Source organism: Heteronotia binoei, chromosome 4 (genome assembly GCF_032191835.1).
Source record: "Heteronotia binoei isolate CCM8104 ecotype False Entrance Well chromosome 4, APGP_CSIRO_Hbin_v1, whole genome shotgun sequence".
NCBI classification, from domain to species: Eukaryota; Metazoa; Chordata; class Lepidosauria; order Squamata; family Gekkonidae; genus Heteronotia; species Heteronotia binoei.
In genome coordinates, this window is record NC_083226.1 from 134,719,246 (window position 1) to 134,736,491 (window position 17,246).

General features: G+C 42.5%; 1 protein-coding gene across 1 annotated transcript in view; it reads left to right on the forward strand.

Annotated features, from left to right (window-relative positions):
- The window catches only part of ARHGEF28 (Rho guanine nucleotide exchange factor 28), a 220,974-nt gene that overhangs the window by 36,337 nt on the left and 167,391 nt on the right, over window positions 1-17,246 (forward strand). The gene's annotated exons all lie outside the window — the stretch shown is intronic.

Below are 17,246 nucleotides of genomic sequence, written 5' to 3' on the forward strand. Positions count from 1 at the left end.
CTTTGAAGTGGTCTAATTTTTGAAAAGTTTCCTTTAAGAAATGAATTTGTTCCTTATTTGGTGCATAAATTGAACCAATTGTTGTTAACTTATTTTCCAAGTGACCTTTTATAAACATATACCTCTCTTGGGGGTCTCTTGTAGCATCAATTAAATTAAACCTTACATTTCTAGAGAGTAATATTGCTACTCCCCATGACTTTGACAATCCTGAAGCTTGAAATTGCTATTGAAACTATGAATTCTTAAAAATCAAATTAACAGAAGTTTTTAAATGTGTCTCTTGTAGCAATAAAACATCAGGTTTCAATTTGTGTAGATTAGTTGACACCCTTTCTTTTAACAACATTATTCAAACCTCGTACATTCTGAGAAAGAATTTTTAAATTTTGAACCTAAAACACTTTATATTAAAGATATGCTATTGAACAATGAATTATCTATAATATTATTTTTTATAAACAAAAATATCCTAATAATAAAATATCTTAACAATAACACTGTATTTTAACTCCTATTCTATATTTGTATTTATATTCTGTCAATTTGACTCCTTATTCTCCTATAGTTCTATTCTAATACCTCTTAGTTTATAAAACTATTTCCCTATACTATTCTAATATCTAACATTCAACTTTACTATTCTAATACCTTACCTATTAACTAATATAAATGTATAATTTCTATTATCTCTAATTCAACTAAAACTATTAAAATATTTTATTGAAAATTAACTAAACTATTTCTATAACTCTTCTTATATCTAGAATTATTAAACCCCAATGACTCCTGCAAAAAAGCAGGCCAGTAAAAGTACCTATTACTTTTACTACCAAAAATGGGATACAAACACAAAAATTAGGACTTTCCCCCTTTTGTTAACAAAAATCTAGGTTAGTCTCCCTCAGAAGCCGGCTGCAATATTAAAGCATACATAATTACTTATATTACAGTATTTTTTTTTAAACTTATTTTGTACCATGAGTTACTGTTACCCTATATTCAATTTTCATACTTATCATTTATAAACAATATAATAAGCCGCCCTGAGCCACTTGTGGGAAGGGCGGGATATAAATCCCGAATAAATAAATAAATAAGAAAAAACAAAAAACAATATAGAGTTTTTTTCACTTTATTGTTGTTCTTGGAGATGAAGAAACAGGAATCCTGCTGTTCTTATTCTTTGGGGGAGAAGATTGAGTAAACAGCTTCCTTTTGATGATCTTCTTAGCCATTTCCAATAGTTCTTTAAGTCCCAGTTTTTTTAAGAGTTTCAGTCCTGACTTTATATCAGTTGCTTGAAGTCTTGTTCCATTGTAAATCACTTGTAGGGTTGCTGGGCCAGACCATTTATATTTTTGCTGTTCTGCTTGCAGTTGTTGCAGTATAGGTTTTAAGTCATGTCTTTTGTTGATTGCTTCAGAGGGCAGGTCCAGGAAAACTTCGATTTTTAATTTCCTTATATTGAAAGGCAGCTTTTTGCCTTACTGTTTGAATTATTTTTGTCTTGACTATGTAGTCCATAAGCATTGCCACTATGTCTTGAGGACCTTTCCTTTTTTCATTGAAAGGAGAGCCCAATCGATACGCTTTTGTTACTATAGGCACTACTTCATCCTCAAGGTTCAGTTCATTTGCCAACCAATTGGCCATAAACATTTGTAATTCCTGCATTTTGGACTCTTTTTCTGGAAAATCTCTGAATTTCAGATTATTTTGTCTGAGCTCTGTTTCTAACGTAAGAATTTTAAGAGAGGTAGAGTCATTTTCCTTTTGCAAAATTTGATTTTCTTCCTGAACTGTTTCTGCCAGCATCATAGCCATGTCTGCAGTTTTTAAACTTCTGTTAGTGTCATTTTTATTTCAGTTAACTGCAATTACATTGGGTTCAGCATAGCTTTAATCTGTTGTAATAAGCTATTTTCTAGTTCAGATAAGTCTGTTTTAGTAAGGGGAGCATTTTGTTCTTTAGTCTCTTGAGTCTCCATTTCCCCCTCTGCCATTTTAGTGTTGCCGTGGCTTTCTTCCTTCACCTCCGTCGGCAGTGTTTTTGTGAAATAATGGCTTACCAGGTGTGATTGTTTCTCAGGCTTCTTCTGGGTTGGTACTGTCTCTTTTTCTTTCGTTTTATTTCCCATTCATTGAAAGGAATTGCTATTTTGGAGTATTTTCTCACTGGGATCTGGGAGAGCTAAAGCTTTAGATGTCCATTCTCTTCCGCGAAGCCACGCCCCCTCGGCAATACCATTTCTGACTTCAGATGGTAGTGTGTGTGTGTGTGTGTGTGTGTGTGTGTCATGTGTTTAAGTGCTGTCCCAGTCATCCAGAAATATCATCCAGAAGTTCTGATTTATATGACTGGGGGAGGTTAAAAATGAAGAAGCATTCATCACTACTTGAACTTTGATATACTACAGCCATCAAAAGATGTACCACACAACCCCTTTGATTATTTCTCTCCTCCACCCCAGCATTTAAACAGTGTATAAGAATTCAGCTTCTGGTTTTTGAAAAAAAGCCTCAAGGAAGAACTACCTTTTACTGATAGAAGGGTGGTATTCAAACAAGCACAAGGCTGCATGAGGTGAATGGGACATCACACTTAGCTAGTGAAGGGGAGATAAGGACTGGCAGGGAGGGAGAGGAGAGAGTGGGAGGGGTCTGTTTGTTGCTGGTCCCTGCAGGGCAGACATCATTTTGGGGTTCCTAAGTGGTGGGGGAGCAGTCAGGGGGGATTCTTCTTAGTTGGACATAGTGGTACATCTGTTTAAATACATCTGTTTTAAATGTATTTAAATGGTTTAAATGGTTTTATGAATGTTTATCTGTTTTAGATGTATTTAAATGGTTTAAATGGTTTTAATGGTTCAAATGGTTCAAATGGTTTTAGATGTATTTTAAATGGTTTATGAATATGTGTGTTTGATGTGTTGGTATGTTTGTGGAAGAGCACCTCATTTCGTTGCTCTCTTTTTGTTGAGAACAATGACAATAAATCTATCTATCTATCTATCTATCTATCTATCTATCTATCTATCTATCTATCTATCTATCTATCTATCTATCTATCTATCTATCTATCTATCTATCTATCTATCTATCTATCTATCTATCTATCTATCTATCTATCTATCTATCTATCTGGTAGAGGAGCAGACCTAAACTGAAAATGGTTGGAAATGAAGGACTTTGCACAGCCTCTTAGCCTCAGACTACATAAGAAGACTACAAGAGAGTTGAAGAGATAGATAGGCTAGGACAATAAACATCCTTTCCTTCTCTCTCTGATGCTATCCCTTTGAAGTGTAGATTGCTACTCTTAGGGAAAACTTCTTTCCTTTTGCTGCCCCCCCCCCCCGGCACAATGCCATGATTCTCCATCTTGGCATCATGACAGCAGGATGCTTTCTTGCATCTCGATTCATCTAGCTAGTTAGGATAGAGGAGAGACAGATTCTCCAATATACTCTATCTAGAATGGAGTCCCTTAAATAAAAGGACTCATATTAGTTTATCAAGATAAAAGAACTCTGCTTAACTTTGTTATTGGGACAGAACACACACTGACCAGATGCACATTGCTGTGTTATAAACTTAGATTACTCTGCTAAATTACTGGAAGTAATTCCAACAAAAATGTTGGTCTAGGGACTGTTGATATACTTTAAAATTCATGCTCTTTTTTAGTTATGGCATGGACCAGATTAGGTTACTTTGAATGAGATGCTTGTGGTGCAGGTGTTATCCTGTAGATGAAGAATTTGGTTAGGTCACCTGGAAGATCTGTATAGGGAAAGGAAAGGTCCCCTGTGCAAGCACCAGTCGTTTCTGACTCTGGGGTGACGTTGCTTTCACAACGTTTTCACGGCAGACTTTTTACAGGGTGGTTTGCCATTGCCTTCCCCAGTCTTTTTCCCCTCCCTCCCCAGCAAGCTGGGTACTCATTTTACTGACCTGGAAGGATGGAAGGCTGAGTCAACCTTGGGCAGGCTACCTGAATTCAGCTTCTGCTGGAATTGAACTCAGGTCGTGAGCAGAGAGTTCAGATCACAGTACTGCAGTACTGCTGCTTTACCACTCTGCACCACAGGATGCTATTAATGGTGAAGACTGATATGGTCCAGTAAAACACTGGTCATTCATTCTGGGGACATCCTGTGGAGTTGCAAACAAGCTTTTGATTAAGGGATGCGCTGGTTTGTAATGTAGTTCTGGAATGGCATTTTGTTTTCCTTAATTCAAACTATGGTTTTATGGTTTGCTTGTACTACTGGCTGTCTAGATCTAAGGAATGTAGGGGACTGTTGGGGGAGGGCAGTTCCATGTTTCTGCAGAGGGGTTGGGTTGCAATGCCACCAACCTCTATGACTTACATCCTGTGACTATATTACATCCTTTCTTAACTGCCTGTCAGTCAAGTTATATGTCTCTTCTGTCACAGTTTCAAAACAAATTTTATTAGTTTTCTTAGGGGTCACTTGTGCTTAGTAGTCCAGCTCTACAACCTCTAGTTGTGTGTGCCTTCACAAAATGTGTCTGTTTATGTATGTATGTATGTTCTGGCACTTAAAAACACTGTGTTTTGTACAACATGTTACCGTTCTGAAAGCTGCCCCGTCTGGGACGCTGGGAGTTTTGTAGCCCTGATGGAAATTGATTAATAAAAAAAGATAGGAAAACATGTCAGTATTGATTATGGAAAAGGTTTGCCAGCCTGCTGTTATGCTTAAAACTTGGCAGGCCACTTTTGTCCTTGGTTGGTTTTGAAATTCCAGGTAATACTTTTGGCCAAGGCAAACTTTGAGCCTCCATCTGGCTAGGCACTGAAAACATTTAATTATAGACCTGGACCTTGCAACAGAGTTTGTGTCTAATGTGATTTCCCCCCCCCCCCTCTCAAGCAGAAAGATGTCAATAAGCTTGCTAAGAAAGATCACTTTCAAAGGGTGTTCCCAATTAAATGAGGCTTTGAAAGTTTGCTTTGCCCGGAGCACAGATTTAATTATAACAGAGGTGTGATCTATCCAGGTCTGGCTTGGGACTGTGTCATGATCTCAGAGGTGGATCAGAAATCTGGATTAAGTGTCAGTCCAATCCCTTAAGCCAAGCTGAATCAAAACCAGGTGACTCCTTGCAGGATGGGATGGCTGGATATGAAGACAGAAATCAAAGCAAAAGTGTGAAGCTGGAGAAACCGTGGACATAACAAGCAGAAGTGAAGCCCTTCTTGAGAGGCCCTTCTTGCTTTTTAAATTCTTGTTTCTGCTTTTAAAAAAAATGTATGCAAGAGGTTCCAAAAATTCCAGTCTTTTTTATCATGAAACCTGAAGTTTTTAGTTAGATCAGTGCATCTGAGGGGAGCAGGGCTCAGGATATTTTGCCACTTCAAGCAGCCATGCTTTCTAACACTCAAAGTATTGGAGCCCAGCAGTGATAGGAGTGTCTGGAGGACAGTCTCCTTTAATTATCTTATGCTGAATCATGCCATTGATCCACCAAGAGCAGTAGTGTCAACTTTGACTGGTAGTGGCTTGCTAAGGTCTTGTGTAGAAGCCTTCCATATAACCTACTCTCTGATCCTTTTAGCTGGAAGTGTCAGGGATTGAACCAGGATCTGCCTAACACCTTGAAGTACTGCCATCAATCTAGGGAGGTAGTGTGGACCTTCGTAGATCTGTGGCCTGACTCATTATAAGGCAGCTTTGTGTCTTTATGTCCCAATTGTTAGGGGTGGTAAAGCACTTCCTGGAGATATTGGAAACAGTCTGCTTCAGTTAGTGCTGGAGGGAGAAAGGGAGGAAGAGAGACAATTGGCTGAGGAAGCTGAGGAAGCAACAGGCCAAGTTGCTTCCTCACCCCTGGGCTTGATGGAGCAGCAGGAGTAAAAGGCCTCTCCCAATATGGGTGTGATGCCACAGCATCACTTCCAATCACATCAACATCAGATTGTGGAACAATAATCTAGAAATCCCCCAAATCTTTAGGGACTGGAGGGTGGGGTTACAGTGTCACATGATGCTGATGTCACAATCTCTGACCACTCTCAATAGTCCTGTACTGGGGCAAAAGGCACACCTTAAGTGGCTGCTTGTGTCATGAACCACCCCTGGAAGGTTTTCATACCTGTGGGAAGAGTGAGTCCACTTGCGGAGAGGGCGGGATATAAATTGAAAGTAATAAATAAATTGAAAGTAATGATTTTCTTTTATTGGGGGTAGTATTGTTTCTGTAATAAAGGCATATAAGACCATTAAGACCAGTTATGCAAATATGGATGTGATGAGACATTATAAAGTGAAAAAGGAAATTTCTGAGAAGTAGCTTAATACATATTTTTTGTTCCATCATGTCATGATTAGTGGAGGAATTTATTGCATAACTGCATTGTGATGGTAGTATTGACAGGGAATCTGCTGATTTTTCTAAGCACCATGGGAACTCAGAAGTTCAGGACAGGACTTTAATATCTTATTCATAATGATGGTTCACTTTTTAAAATGTGAAGGAAGATCTGTGAGATGACTTCTTTTTTTTCCCTTCTCTCTGAGGGGGGTTTTGGTACATAAAAAAAGAACTGTTTGTTCCAGGTCACTCCTTTGCCTCACAACATTAGTTCTCATTATACAGAAATATTTCATTTTAGTTTTAACATCTGGAACATATCTTGAAACATTCTTCATTTTTCTGGCTTTGTGGAGATAATGCCTTTGAGTTACTCCAGCACATAAAGCACAAGATAAATTTTTATCCTACATCCTTATGTAGATCAGGTTACTGGACTTAGAGAAGAAAAATTCTAACTGAAATCTGTCCCTATCCTTTTAATCCAAATGTACTGGCTATATTTTTCGAATGGAAAATTATTATTTATAGAAGATGATGCTCTTTAGTTTTTTTTGGACAGGATCCTATCTAGGGCAAGTGAAGCTGTGCTCCGTTAAGGAGAACTTTTCAGCCTCCCCTCCTGCTGCAGCCTGCTGTGCCTTTCAAATTATGCCCCAGAGGTCACAGGATTCTCAAGAACTCTACAAGGGGCAAAGAGTAAGGCGGGAAGCCTGTAGTGGGAGAGAGGAAATCACAAATTTCCTTCCTACTTTTGTGGCTAGAAGTAGCTTCTGCAAATGGACAACCAAATATAATGTAGAAACACTGGGCATATATGGTTTAAAAATCCATTAAATAACCCTAAGGATCTATTCAGTTAACTTCTTAGAAGGGTATACAGAGATGTGTATCTAATACACTAAAATATTGTTGCTTTAAGCAGAGTTGGTTCTTTGTCCATTTATATGGCAAGCAGAGGTCACTGTCAGTTTAGTATGGGCAGTGTAGTCCATCTCTTTTAGTGTGGTGGTGTACAATAAGTGGGAGGACTATGGTTTCTGGAAATTCATTGAGCTACTTTTTGTCTCCCCCCCACCTGCCGTAACGGAAGGTGACATGATACTGTAGCCAGTGGGCAATGGGAGTTTGGCAGCCCCTAGATGGGGCCTGGGCAGCCCTGTGTACAACACAAAGGGAATTTGCTTTGCATGGAACAGCTCTTGGTGGGTTCTGCCTCAATGCTACATTTTCTTCTCCAAATTTAGGTCAAGTTGGGAATATATTTATTGTTAGGTAACTCAAATGTTTAAAACTTCCATATTGTTTCAAGATAACTACAGCCTACCACTGTAGGCAATTATGGCTCTCTGGATTGGGAGAAGATAGAAGGTGATAAGAGAAAATTAATGAAGGTATGATGGAACTCATCAAAGCTTCATACAAAACTGAAGCTACTCATAAGAGTCTTCTGTTTGGCTTGGAGAAATCCTGAAGTGATGCAGAATTAACTTAGGAAGTGTAGGCAGAGTTAAAACAGGTATGACGAGAACTGGTAGGTGGTTATAGTTATGTTCAACAATATGACAGGGAACTGTAGGGCTGTCATATTATAGCCTGGAAATAGAATCCAGATAGTATATCCAGTGTATTCTGTACTCATAGCAGCTGCAGAAAGGGGGAAGGCAATGGAAAGCTGAAGTCAGAGAGGCAGATAAAGGAAAAGAGATAGGGTTGCCAACTCCAGGTTAGGGATGAGGCCTGGGGTAGGTGGGGTTTGAGAGGGGATAGGACCTCAGACAGGTACAATGCCATTTCCCTCTAGGGAGGCACTGGAGATCACTCAGATTTATAACTGTTCTCTAGATGGCAGACATTAGCTCCCCTTGAGGTAGGAGGGGGGTCAATACCTTCACTTAGGTGGGTGGTAAGACAGCAAAGGTGGCAGACACTTGCCCAGAGCCTCCTTCTACAGCCCGTTGTATTTTTCTTCACAACAGGTCTTACTCCTAGTACAGATAATAAAGCAGTCAACAAATGTGAGAACTGAATTGGAGCCCAGTAGCACCTTTAGCTATTCAAAGTCCTAAAAGATGATGCTGTTAAAGTGATGCACACATTATGTCAACAAATTTGGAAAACACAACAGTGGCCACAGGATTGGAAAAGATCAGTTTATATTCCAATCCCAAAGAAGGGTAATGCTAAGGAATGTTCAAACTATTGCACCATCGCACTCATTTCACATGCCAGTAAGGTCATGTTAAAGATCCTACAAGTTAGGATTCAGCAGTATGTAGATCGGGAACTACCAGAAGTTCAAGCTGGGTTTCAGAGAGGTAGAGGAACTAGAGATCAAATTGCCAGCATGCGCTGGATTATGGAGAAAGCACGGGAGTATCAGAAAAACATCTATTTCTTCTTCATTGACTATGCTAAAGCCTTTGATTGTGTGGAGCACAACAAACAGTGGCAAGTCCTTAAAGATATGGGAGTACCAGACCACCTCACATATCTCCTGAGAAACCTTTATAAGGGTCAAGAAGCAACTGTCAGAACGGGATATGGAACAACTGATTGGTTTAAATTAGGAAAAGGAGTTTGACAAGGATGTATATTGTCACCCTGCTTATTTAATTTATATGCAGGCCTGGATGAAGCACAAGCTGGAATTAAGATTGCTGGGAAAAACATCAACAACCTCAGATGTGCAGATGATACCACTCTAATGGCAGAAAGTGAGGAGAACCTAAAGAACCTCTTGTTGAGGGTGAAAGAGGAGAGCACAAAAGTAGGCTTGAAACTCAACATAAAAAACCCCCTAAGATCATGGCATCTGGCCCCATCACACCTTGGCAGATAGAAGGGGAAGACATGGAAGTAGTGACAGACTTCACATTTCCGGGATCCAAGATCACTGCAGATGGTGACTATAGCCATGAAATTAAAAGACGTTTGCTCCTTGGGAGGACAGCTATGGTGAACCTGGGCAGTATAATAAAAAGCAGAGACAGCACCCTGCCAACAAAAGTCTGTAAAGTCAAAGTGATGGTATTCCCAGTAGTAATGTATGGCTGTGAGAGCTGGACCGTAAGGAAGGCCGAGTGCAGAAGAATAGATGCTTTTGAGCTGTGGTGCTGGAGAAGACTCTTGTGAGTGCCTTGGACAGCAAGAAGATCAAATCAGTCAGTCCTAAGGGAAATCAACCTAGACTGTTCCCTGGAAGGTCAGATGCTGAAGCTGAAGCTCAAATACTTTGGCCACCAAATGAGAAGGCAGCACTCCCTGGAGAAGATCCTGATGCTAGGAAAGACAGAAGGCAAAAGAAGAAGGGGATGGCAAAAGATGAGATGGCTGGACAGTCTTACTGATGTAACAAACACGTATTTGAGCAGACTTTGGAGGATGGTGGCAGACAGGAGGGCCTGGCGTGACTTTGTCCATGGGGTCGCAAGGAGTCGGACTCGACTGTGCGACTGAACAACAAACCAAGAAGCTGTGGTAGAGGGCTTCCCCGCAGCCCCGTTTTTGCTGCCGCTGCTCTCCCTAGACTCTTCCCTGCCTCCCAAGCTCTCCCCGCAGCCCCGTTTTTGCCACTGCCGCTCTATCCGGGCTCTTCCCTGCCTCTCCCACTTTTCCAGCACCCCCGTTTTTGCTGCCGCTGCTCTCCCCAGGCTCTTCCCTGCCTCCCAAGCTCTCCCCGCAGCCCCATTTTCACCACCGCCGCTCTCCCCAGGCTCTTCTTCCCACCCCAAGAGCGTGAGAGAGAGAGAGAGAGAGAGAGCTGGGGCCCGGAGGCTGGCTGCTGGAAGAAGCAGCAAAGACTCCACAGCCCCCCCCCCCAAAAAAAAAATTCTGGCTATGAGGCTGGTTACACACAGACACAAATATTTCTTTGATATGAGGCATGAATTTTTTTTGCTAGGGAGTTGGATTGGGTATAAATTGAGATGAGGAGGAAGAAGAGGAGGAGGAGGAAGAAGACTGTAGATTTATAACCCTCCCTTCTCTCTGAATCAGAGTCTCAGAGTGGCTTACAATCTCCTTTATCTTCTTCCCCAACAACAGACACCCTGTGAGGTGGGTGGGGCTGAGAGAACTCTCACTGAAGCTGACATTTCAAGGACAACTCCTGTACTTATGCACCTTGACTCTAAATTCTGTTTCACCTGAATCTGATGAAGTGTGCTTGTACACAAAAGCTTATACCTAGGCTAGAATGAAACTTTGTTAGTCTTTAAGGTGCCACTGGTCAAACTTTATTGCTTCCGAACAACACTGCTACCCACCTGGATCTAAATAAATCAGTGTGCATGCACATGAAAACTTATACCTGGAATTAAACTTGGTTGATCTTAAAGGTGCCACGGACTCCAACTTTGTTCTGCTGCTTCTGACCGACATGGTGACCCCACCTGATGTGTTCTGGATATCCAAACCTTAGTAATTAATTTAGAGAGTCCAAAGGGTCGGGGATGTTTATCTATTCTATTCCTGCTCTGCTAGCTCATTAGCATTTGTAAGAAGGTATAGGAAATCCACCACACTACTGACTTTCTTGTTTTTAGCCTAGAGGCTAAACATCAAAGGAGTTTGTCACTATTTGGTTGCTTGGTTGCTGAGCCCTGAAGTCCTGTACTGATTGCCAGCGGGGGCTGAGCCTTCCAGCCCCCACGTAGTTTACGCCTATGTAGCCTTGTACCAAAACCTTAAGGACTGCCTTCTTCCATATGAATTTACCCATTCAGTCCAACCATCTTTGAATACCCTGCTTCAGTTGCCCACACCATCTGAGGCTAGATGGGCGAAACCAAAACTTCTCCAGGATGCTTCCTCTCCGGGGAAATTTTGTCTGTTTACCCTCATCTGTGTCTTCTGCCAGTGTGTGAAGACAGTTTGTTTGACATATCCCCAGTAACGGTTACTGGCCCTCCTTTTTAGTTCTGGTGCTGTATGCTCATGTTGAATTATTTTATACTTTGAAAAGTTGTTTTAACTGTTCAAATGTTTTCATGTTTGCTCCCATGGAGGCTCTGACTGGAGTGAAAGAAAGCATAAAAATTTAAAAAAAATCAATGAATGCTGTGGAGAAACGCCATCTTGGTTAATGCTGGTGCTTGGTTGGAGGGGAACATGAAACTACTAGGCAGGCTGTGTGGCCTAGCTTTTCCTTCACCCCCCCTCCCTTCCGGAGTTAAACAATCAACTCTAGGGGGGAAAGCCTCCTAGAGGGGCAGGAAGTTCTTTAGCCTTCCCCTCATTCCCTCCTCCCTTCTGGAGATAAACCAGCAACTCTAGGGGGAAAGCCTCCTAGAGGGGCAGGAAGTTCTTTTGGTTTTTTTATTTGAATTAGATGGGAAAAGGCCAGTTCGCAGCTGGCCCTCAAAGAGAGAGGTTGTGAGTCTGTGGGCTCCTGACTGTGGCAGAGGCCTATTCAAGAGGAGGAGGATCCCAGGCAGTCAGACCGAGTAAGTAATTCACAAGGTAGACAAAGTTTACACCAGGGACGAGAGGATGCGTTTAAATCCACCTTTTATTTGCCCTTCTTGTTGCTGATCAGGTGCTGTGCTAAACTTTTACATGTAACTGTTTTTGTTTTTGTTTTTCTTTCTCTTCTTATTAAACATTTTTACTGTTTTGAATGCTGGCAGTCAAACTCTGTACCACATAGATCCCAACCGCTTAGACCACGCTGCTTTATGAAGGGGGGCCCAGGGAAGGGGGAAGGCATGCAGTTGGATAAGGTGCCAATCCTCCAGGGGTTTCCCGAAGAAGTGCTGTGGTCTCTGTGATACCCAAGTACAGAGTGGCAGAGGACCTTGAGGCCTGGCCTCATAGCTGGAGAGGGGGATTGGGAGTCCTGTTCCTCTCAATCTGAACCCCTAGACTGATCAGGTGGTGGCAGCGAGCCCAAGTGGCCGGAGGAGAAATAGCTCCCTCCAGGAGTTGGCGACTCAATAGGGAGTTGACGGGACCGGGTCTGAAGGCAGAATCGGGCCGGTTCCATCACAAATGCCATAGTTCTTTGGATTCCTACCCATATGCCACAATTATAGGTTTGTTATATGAAATGAAAGTATGCATAGGTCCTGCCTAAGCCTTGGGAGCTTTCCCTCTAATATAAACACAGATATGAAAGAGTAAAGAGATGTAGCAGAAAGTGGATCCCAGGTGCAAGGGACTGTCATCAGTGGTATTAACTGTCACCTCCAGGCCAGCAACAGTTGCATGCTATCTAATTATGAAAGGGTTTATTAATATTTCTGGGAACCCAGATGTCAATGTTTATGAATAAACAGGAATTTTGTGGCAACCTAAAACGTTAATATGCTTTTATTCTAGCATAAACTTCCATGGATTAGAATGCACTTCACTCTAATTATAGTGCACGCAATGGGTCCTTTCTAGAGGGATGTTGTACATTACCTTGTGATTTTTCTTTGCAACCTCATACTGTATAAATGCCTGCCTAGTGAGGACTCAGTACATCTGATGAAGTGCACTCTAATTCATACAAGCTTATACTGGACAAAAACTTGCCACAGCAAGGCTTCTGTTTATTTTTACTGCAGCAAGCTAATACAGCAATTAGGGATGGGCATGAACCAAGAAAATGGAGGTTTGTTTCAGTTCATGGAGCCACGTGAACCATGAAACTTCACAGACCTTCCCAGTTAACAAATTATTTTGTGATATGGTAGAATGGCCCCCCTGCGGGCTAGAGACACTAAGCTCACAGTGAATCTCCAGCTGTGACTCTCCTTTGCCTGCCTTCTAAGTTTGGTGAGGGGACAGAATCCCTTCAACTTTCTCCAATCTCTGATTTTGTTGGGCAACTTCATTTTTTCGGGGTATGTTTATTGGGATACTTTTAAGAATTGGAGAAAGTAAAAACTTACCCATTTTATGGATATTTCCCACAGTGGTCAAACAAAAACAAAAAATTAGAAAAAACTCATGGAATCATTTTGCCTTGGTATGAATATCTACAGGTTAATCATCTTATGAAAACATTGAATGTCTCAAAAGATGAAACAGACCTCTTACTTTGTATGACTCTTCTTATGTCAGAACAATCTTCATTTAAAGGTCTAATCTCTCTCTCTCTCTCTGAATAAGGCCTGTTGAAGAGAAAAATACAATGGGCTTTAGAAAGAGGCTCTGAGCAAGTGCTCCCCCACTCATGCTGTCTTCCCACCCACCCAAGTGAAGGTATTCACTTCCCCCACCACCTCAAGGGAAGCTGATCTCTGCCATCTGGAGAGTAGTTGTAATTTTGAATGATCTCCAGCCCTTACCTGGAGACGGGCAATAGTGGTTCTGTAGGAGGAAATGACTAGTTCAGATGGTGGAGTGTATTTGTCTGAGGTCCCACCCTCTTTATACCCCACCCTCTTCAGGGTCCATTCCTTAAATCTCCAGGAATTTCCCAACCTGGAGTTGGCAACTCTATCTCTTTCCCTTTACCTGCCCCTCTGACTTCAACTTTCTATCACGTCTCCCTTCCCTGCAGCCTCTACATAGGAAAAGGACAGTCTTTTTCGACAGTGGGGGGAAAGCACTTTACATCATTCTCCTCTCCTCCCTTTGATCTGCATACCCTGTGAGGTAGGTTAGGCTGAAGGTCTGTGAGTGGTCCAAAATAACCCAGTAAGCTTCTACAGCAATAACCTGGGTCTGGCAGACCCTGCTCTGAAGCCCTAACTCCTATTCTCTCCTTAAACTCCACCACAGAAATTTCCCACCAAGCTGGAACTGGCATCCCTCATCAGGACTGGCTCCAGTGAGTTCTCCATCAGAGGCCTTTAGTGATACCTTTCAGACCAACACTCTCTCTCAGATAACATCATTGGTCTTAAGCACACGACTTCATTCTCTTTCTGTCTCTTGCTTTTCCTCCCCCCCATCTCCCCCATCTGCTGCTACAGAATGCCATTCTCTCCCCCCCCTCCCGTCTCTGTCTGGATAGGGAGGAGTCCACAGCCAATTAAGGGAGTCCTCAGCCAATTGAGAGAAAGCCTTCCCTCCTCCTCCCTCCCTCAGCCAATTACGAGAAGGCTTTCTCTGTGGCTGTTTCCCTCCTCCTCCATCCCTCAGCCAGTCGAGGGAAAGCTTTCTTTCTCTCTTCTGCAAAGCAGAGTGACAGGCAGGCTTAGCCAATGGGAGACTAGGGAGAGCCATAAATTACCAGAACAAAGGTTGGTTTCCTTTATTAGAATATTATGTCCTATTTGTGAGTTTTATTGATAGGCTGCATTTTGATTGGTTTGAAATTATTGTCTTGAATCACCATCATGCTATCATATCTTGCCAAGTTAGACATTTTGTTGTTTTGAAATGAGATATTTTGATTGAATGCTGGCTTTTTCTTGTGTTAAGTGTTATAATGTTCTGCTGTTATACCATTACACTGATCCATTTTAATGTTTTTTTAATAAAAAAGTTTGGTGAGGATTAGATTTAGAGGGGCCAAGTTACAGCATCCCAAAGCAGATGCCCCCAGGAAAGTACTCTCTGAGGAAATCACAGACACAGGTTCAGGAGTGTGTTGAACGGACCCCCTGCAAGCTAGAGGTATCAAACTCACAGAGGTGTTCAGAAATAAATATGAGGGTGTGTATGTTCTGGCAAGGCAACCAGCAGCTAAGCCCCTCTGCCCAGTGTGAGCACAGAGACAGGTAGCTCAGAGCCCTGAATGTACTCCATGTCACACAATCCCAGCCACCCAGAGCTAGTAGTCACAACAAAGCCCATTGGTTGGGGGCGGGGGTTTCACAGTGGAGGAACCAGTGAAGCTAAGCCCCTCTGCTCAGTGTGAGCTGAAGGAGAGGTGCCTGAGAACCCTGAGTAAGCACCAAACACTCCCAACCCCACTGTTCACAAGAGGAATGACTGCTGATGGAAAACAACGGCTGCGTGTGAGCTGGGTGTATCTATAATTCTGCTTTCATAGAGCATTATGGGAGCTCTATTACTGGTGGCCGGCACTGCCTATTGAACTTTGGAGGTCTGTTATTGGTGTATTTAGAGCTGCATAAGTCCATCTCTCCATTGCTCTGACAATAGTAATTGATTGGCACCAGTGTATCTGCCATGGATGCTGCTGGCATGCCCCACCACATGGGAGGTAATAGGAGGGTCACTGAGGTGAGATTGCAGGAACCTCACTCAACTCATGAACCAAGACCCAAGGTGATTTTAGCTGTGAATTTAGGGTCATAGGCAGTTTTCCCTCTGATTTCTAATTTGAGTACCTCTGGTTATATACTGCAATATTGAGATGCCTTGACTGGTGTTTTAGGGTTTGCTCTCTCTAAAGAAATGGAGTCATCTATTCTTTTAGTTCTGTAGTTTTTATAATTGTTCCCTTGTGTGGATTTTATTGTTGTTACCCATCTTGGTTTATGGCTGTCTGGGGGAAAGGCAGGCTTACAAATCTTTATAATAAATAAAACAACCCCCCATCATCTTGCTCACTGGGTAATTCCATAAGTGTGCCACCACAAGAAGCCATTTTGAAATGTATTGCTTAAACCTTTCTCTCTTTGGAAGCATCGGTGGTGGTGGTTAAAATCCTCTTGGTTCGATTCTGAATGGGCTTGAGCAGGGCTTTTTTTTTGAGCAGGAACGCACAGGAATGCAGTTCTGGCTGACTTGGTGTCAGGGGGTGTGGCTTAATATGCAAATGAGTCACTGTTGGGCTTTTTCTGCAAAAAAGCCCTATGTGTAATAATGGTGATATCAGGGTGTGTGGCTGATATGTAAATGAGTTCCTGCTGGGCTTTTTCTACCAAAAAAGACCTGGGCTTGAGTAATATGAGCTGTTTTCCAAACAAACGTTTTGTGTTTTTTCTCAGCCTATTTTAAGACTTGGAAAAACTGTTGTGCTCTTGATCGCATCAGAAGTATGATGGGTCCTAAATGATAGCTTTCCTGTTAACAGTCTCTTACCTATCTGCAAGGTCTCCATTCTTCCTGTGTCTCTTGAATGAGGATACAGCAGTGTCCCCAGATCAAGAAGTTTCCAGAGTATCTGGCATTGCTGCCAGACACTTAGGCACAATGCTTTTAAGTAAACAAAGAGATGCAAGTACTTACTTGTCAGGTGAGCAGTTTACCTGGTCATGCCCCCAGCTGTCAGTGGTCCATCTGCCATCCACTTCCTTCTTGGATTTTCTGAAATGCTTTGGCAACTGCACCTTCTGCACAGGCACCATGAAGTATTTCCTGTTTGACTTTGGGATCAGGGTTGGAAGTGTGCAGGAGTGAGGCAGTGTGTGCCCATGTATGTGAGTGAGTATGCTTTCCTGACTGCTTGCATGAGCACACATGAATGCATGCATGTTTATGTCTCTGTCTCTCTCCCATCTGCCACCCAAACTTACCCAAGGTTGGGGTCTGCCAGTGGCTGGGCCTGTCCATTCTGCTGGGGGCCTGAGCAGATGGAACAGGTGCAGTGAGGCCTGACCCTTTGCTGGAGACCAGGCTGATTACTCAGGAGCTGTGGCTTGGCCCCTCCTATCTGCTGATTGCTTGGAATTCACTGCCACAGGAGGTGGTGGCGACTACAAGCATAGACAGCTTCAAGAGGGGAATGGATAAGCATATGGAGCAGAGGTCCATCAGTGACTATTAGCCACAGCTTATTTTTGGAACTCTCTGTCTGGGGCAGTGATGCTCTGTATTCTTCTGCTTGGGGGCGGCACAGTGGAAGGGCTTCTAGCCCCCCTGGTGGACCTCTTGATGGCACTTGTTTTTTTTTTGCCACTGTGTGACAGTGAGTGTTGGTCTGGATGGGCCATTGACCTGATCCAACATGGCTTCTCTTATGTTCTTATGAAGCCTCATCTTGGCCCACCTGATCTTTTCCTGGGCTGTTCTTCCCTGTTTGTGCCTGCTGGTGATGTCAGTGGGTACAATGG